The 5,610-nt window shown below is 39.9% G+C and overlaps 1 protein-coding gene across 4 annotated transcripts in view; it reads right to left on the minus strand.

The window, feature by feature from the left end:
* The window catches only part of Psd3 (pleckstrin and Sec7 domain containing 3), a 508,951-nt gene that overhangs the window by 490,185 nt on the left and 13,156 nt on the right, over window positions 1–5,610 (minus strand). For 2 of the 4 annotated variants that reach the window (XM_029480438.1, XM_029480437.1), the window contains exon 1: window positions 4,047–4,126. The exons of 1 other annotated variant lie outside the window; for it this stretch is intronic. The gene's annotated coding sequence lies outside the window, so the exon portion shown is untranslated. Of the gene's footprint in view, window positions 1–4,046; window positions 4,127–5,610 lie in introns of those variants that run through there. One more of the 4 variants, XM_029480435.1, reaches the window with a different exon arrangement.

Consider the following 5,610-nt stretch of genomic DNA (forward strand, 5'->3'; position numbering starts at 1 on the left):
TGTCCTGGAACTCACTTTGTAGACCAGGCTGGCCTCGAACTCAGAAATCCACTTGCCTCTGCCTCCCGAGTGCTGGGATTAAAGGCGTGCGCCACCACGCCCGGCTCCCTTCTGCTTTATATTCAAGGCTCTGTGGGACTGGCCTCTGTAGCCGTGCCCACATGTCCAAGCACAATACCTCTGTAGAAGTCTTTGTCTTTTTGTCTCTTTCTTTGGTGTGTATGTCATAGGTCTGTGATTATATGTGTGCATATTTGGGTATCGGTGTCAATGTAGGTATGGGTGTGGTTGTTTAAGGACAGCCTTGGGTGTTGATCCTAACATTCTTCCTTCTTTGAGACAGGGTCTCTTGTTTGTTGCTAGGTACCTCAAGCTGGTTGGCTTGTGAGTTATGATTCTCTAGCTTCTTCCTCTCATCTTGTAGTAGAAACAGTGATGATCATCACAATACTGTGTCCAGCCTTATAAGGGTTCTAGGGATCCAAATTCAGGTACACACAGTTATATGCCCTGTGCTTTACTCACTGAACCATCTCCTCAGCCCTTGTTATTTACTTTATAGGGTGTGAATTTGTGTTTGAGATACTCCTTGATCTTTTGTCTCTGTATTCTTTAGAAAGAGGTGAGACATCATATGGCAAAACGAAAAGAAATGGTAGACACTTTAAGGATGCTACAAATACAGAACAGTTAAGGAGAGGAAAGCAAAGCTGAATCGCGAGAAACACGTTCTATCATTTGCATTATTATTTTTTTGAATAGCAATTTGGGGAATTCAGGCTGATTTTGAATTCTAGAAGTCAAATTTTCAAAGAAAGATGCTGCCTGTCTTGTGCTTTAGACACAAAAGGGCACAGAGAATCAACCCTCTGAGCTGGGTAGATAACAGCTAATTAAATGCAGATTGTTAAGCAGATCATTCAAATAGACTTTGGAATGGGCTTGCTGACTCAACAGGTTTGTATATAACAAATGTAGCCTGGAGAACAGCTTAACTCACACCCTCAATCTTGGTCCATTAGAAAAAGCCATGCTGGAGATTACCTCCCAGTAACCCAAGCTTGGCTGTCTGGGACATGGTATTTTATACCTTTGAAGCTTACGAGATGCTAAGTTTCTTAAAACTAACATCTTTCTCAGTGTGTGTTTCTTATCAAAATTGTAAATTCTCAGAGTAATCTGTCTGTTCCTCTTGCACAATGTAGAGTAAAAATAGAAGGTGATTTGAGACACCGTGTGTGATCACAGTGTAGGGCTGAAATTAGAACAGCAGTTCTCCAAGCTCTCTCTACACTAGCAGCAGCAGCACCTGGGAGCTTTTTAAAATGCAAATCACCAGGCCTCCCCAGATCAGAGACTCTGGAAGGAGGGACAGCAATATGTATTTTAGTACATCTTCCAGGCAATTCTGACAAAAGGCAAAGTTCCAGGAACGTACTTGTTATTTACTACTGATTACAGTAAGAGCAGGATAAATTGAAACTACTGTGGGATCATATATAATACTTACATTTTATATGTGATATATATATATATATGTATATATATATATATCACATTTTATATGTGATATATATGTATATATATGTATTATATATATATATATATATATATATATATATATCACATATAAAATAATGCTCTCAAGTCTGCTATTCAGCTACATGGAACATGTTTGGAGTGCTATAGCCATCAGCACTGAAAAAGTAAATCTTTAATTCAGTCCATTACTGTTTGCCTTTCAACTCTTAGATCCTGAGAAAAAAGACAGCACACCTACACCATTGACATTGTAGATTATCCCTAAGGAGGCACATCCCATAGCTTCAGGTCCTGGATTTAACTGATCAGCTAGCTGCGTCAATGTAGCTTTCATAATAACCACTGAGTGCTTTAACTTGAAAAACAGAAGAGAAACAAAACCAAATACAAAGGGGTAAATGACACATTTTTGTTTGCATATAAATGATGGAAATATTTAGAGTGAAGGAAAAAATAAACAGTACACAGCATCACACACACAACCAACCCTTTCCAACCAAGGCACTGCTGTTTTAAATAAGCTCAAGCTAGTGCTAACCTTTGCAACACAGCAAAGAAACACAGCAATGCAAACTCAGGCACAGTCCAGGAAGAGCCTCCGAATAACCCGAAACAGCTGCTGTGGGAGCTTACCAGATGTGTTCCCATTTCTCTGTGAGTTCAAGTTACTAAAAGGAAAAGCAAGGCCTCTTTGAGGCTGATGTCACAGTATGCTCACTTCCTCTAAAAAATGCACTGTATGCTGGGCTCTTAATGAGAACCCAGAGGAAACTTTATTTACCAAGGAATGTATTCAGCAAAACAATCAAACAAACAAACAAATGATATAAAATTTAAAATGCTAAACCCCTTAGCTGGGGTTTTAGATTTCTTTCCTTCTGGACCCTAGATGTTGTGATGGCCTCTGGGGTTTCTAGAACTTCCTTGATTTCTCCTCAGGCTCTTGCTTTGTTTTAGATCTTATTTTATAACTTTCTCTTTCTCCTGTTCAGTATTTGCATAAGTATCTTTTCTTATTTAGAAGAAATCAGAAAGTGCATTTTAAAGAGGTTATTAACAGTTTCTAGGAAAACTGTCCCATGAACGGAAGGAAAGGGAAAGGAAAAGAAGAGGAAGAAAGACGTTCTTGACTTGAGAAGTAGCTGAGTGACTGTAGTCTGCAGATAGAAATAGGAGAAATTAATCAGCTAGCCTTGGAGACATCTGTGAGGGGAAAAGCCTTAGAGAACGCAGAAGCTTTCCCAGGCTGCTACCCTGGGCTTTTGTCAATGTTACTGAAAGTAGAAGTTATAGGGTCTCTTGTAATGAGTACAAAATTCATGCCTCAAAATGTCTTCCTAATGACTTAAGTGGAGCAGAATGTGTCACCCCCGACTTGTAGGAAGAAATTGGGCCACTGAGGTTCACAGACACCACGTAGCTCAGTTTAGTCCAATGTTCAATATAAGGTCATTTAAAGAACCAAGAAATAGGAATTATTCAGGGTTTGTACCTCCTAATGGGTGTTCCTGTGTTTTGACCCATTTTTTTAAAAAAAATGTCACAGAATAAATAACGACTTTATCATGAAAAGTCACTTTCTTCTTTTACTAAGATAACATGTTTATATGATCATAGGGAGGTTGGAAGGAGTGGAGGTGAGGCACAGAGTATAAGATTAACAAAACTAATGCCAGACAAGGTAGAAAAATCAGAAGGATCAAAAATATTAGAAAGCCAATGAAAACATTGGCTTTAGGAAAAAAAATGTTCCAAAGATAAGGAGGAGCAAAGAATGAATAAGTATTGGTAGAAAAATGGGAAACAGGCAGAAAGAAAACATAGCTTCTATATTAGTTGCCTTTAAGACAGAATGTCTGGCAAGGGCCAATTTCAGGAAAGGAAGGTTTATTTTGTTTAAAGTCCGAGCAGATGCAGGCTGAATGGTGGGGGAAGACATGGAGTAGGTGTGAGGTACCCTATTACATTAATTCCAAAGCCAGGAAGCCAACAGTGCCTGGGAAGCAGGATCAACTCAAACCTTAAGGCGCATCTGCTGTGACTCTTTTCTTCTATTGTGACTCCTAAAGATTTCAGCTTCCAAAATAGTACAACCATCTCTACAGAAGGGTTCATACAGTGAGCCAAAGGGAGCATGTCACATGGAGACCACAGCTGCTTCCCTCTGAGTACCCGAGGAAGGTACACTGCCAGGAACTAGTAGAGAAGAGGACAGAAGACAATTGGCTTTCTATAGGGAGCACAGAGATTTAAGCTTAGAAAAGAAATGTGAATCCCCATTGATTTACACAACGCCCTCTAATCACTGTATCTCTGACCAAATGGTACTTTGAAATAAAAAGACAAGAGATGCTCATGCAGAAGTTCCATTTATCAGCAGCAATTATGTCTGAAAGGGAAACCACAGTGGATCAGAACCTTAGCTCTGAACATAAAATATGGTTATATCAATTGCTCTCTCGGGAGACAAAAATAGCTACCACCCACAGAAAGTTAATAATCACCTTCAGTGTGAGACTTCACCAGAGCTGTTGAGAGACCTTGTCATAACCCCACTGAATGCGCTCCTGGCCTGCAAACCTCCATGAAGACTGCTGGTGCAGGCCTTTTGAGGCTCTCGTTTCTGCCAAAACAAGAAGAAAGTCATCTCAAGCTCAATGGAGCGCTCAAGGAAACCAAGAAGTCTCTGGATGACACCAGGTACTAGACATGCTGCTTTCTGACTGCTTTTGACATGACATAGTCCAGCAAATAGTCTGCTCTAAGAAACTAGAATTTTATTAAAATGAGGAAGTAGCTTACATGACCTGGCAAGGTTAACATTCCCTTACACCACACTCAGACTTTTAAAATGTTGGCTGCCAGAAAAGTTTCAATCTACAAACAGGTAAAATATTGACTATGTTTCCAACGGAAAAGCTGCCACTAGGGAATGGGTACAAATTCAGTCACAATTCAACGTGTCATTCATCTCTAAATACACATGATAGGTGGACTATTCATTAGCTCTTGCACAACCAAGCTAGTGTACTACACAGGACATGGTAGAACTTAACTGCCCAGGTATTTTTTTTTACTACTTTATGAACTAAAATTCATGTTTATTGTTTTAATGGCACTAAGATACTCCTTAGGATTATATATTATCCAAGACATGCATATTACAAGGACAGGACATTTGCCTTGGCCAGAAAGCTTATTGCTTTAGCTATCAAGTCTTTCGCCACTCACTTAATCTAATTATTAACAATCTGTTGATTAACTTAATACAACCTATCTGTGCTTTACTCTGGGTACTCTATAGTCTATTTTGATACACTGAGACATGAAGCCAGAGTTATGAAGCTAACACTTATCTAATTGGTGAGAGAGGTTTACAGAACAATCAAGATAGTATAAATGAAACATTTAGTAAGAATGCAATATCATAATTGTGATTTTAATGTGTTCCACCAAAGTTCAAGTGTTCTAATATTTACCTACCAGTGTAGTGCTGTTAGAATGTGGACCTGTGAGAGGTGCATGTGGGTCTGTGGATTATGTTAGGGTCTTTGCTCTAAAGGTCAGCTTTCACTGCATTTCAGCTCATGGCTCTCCAGCATGTCTTGACACCAGAGGAGCCCTAAGAAGGCCCCCACCAGATGCCAACAACATGTTGCTGGCAGAGCAAGAAATAAGTGAACATTATTCAGTAATTTTCAAATCAAAGGCATTTGGTTACAGCAACAGAAAGAGAGCCAGGTGTAGTGACTCACTTGTCTATACAAATATCAGTACTTGGATAGCTGAGTCATGGTTGGCTAGGGTGGGGTGGGGTGAGGGGGTGGGGTGTACAGGGATAGGGGTAGTTGTACACCCCTAGATATAGCTAGCCCTGGACTACATATTGAAACCCTGTTTCAAAAAACAAACAAAAAGAAAAATGAAAGGCAGACAGGAGGGCTGGTGAGATGGCTCAGGGGTTAAGAGAACTGACTGTGCTGGCGAGGATGTGGAGAAAGAGGAACACTCCTCCATTGTTGGTGGGATTGCAAGCTTGTACAACCACTCTGGAAATCAGTCTGGCGG

This window comes from Mus caroli, chromosome 8, assembly GCF_900094665.2.
Source record: "Mus caroli chromosome 8, CAROLI_EIJ_v1.1, whole genome shotgun sequence".
Classification (NCBI taxonomy): Eukaryota; Metazoa; Chordata; class Mammalia; order Rodentia; family Muridae; genus Mus; species Mus caroli.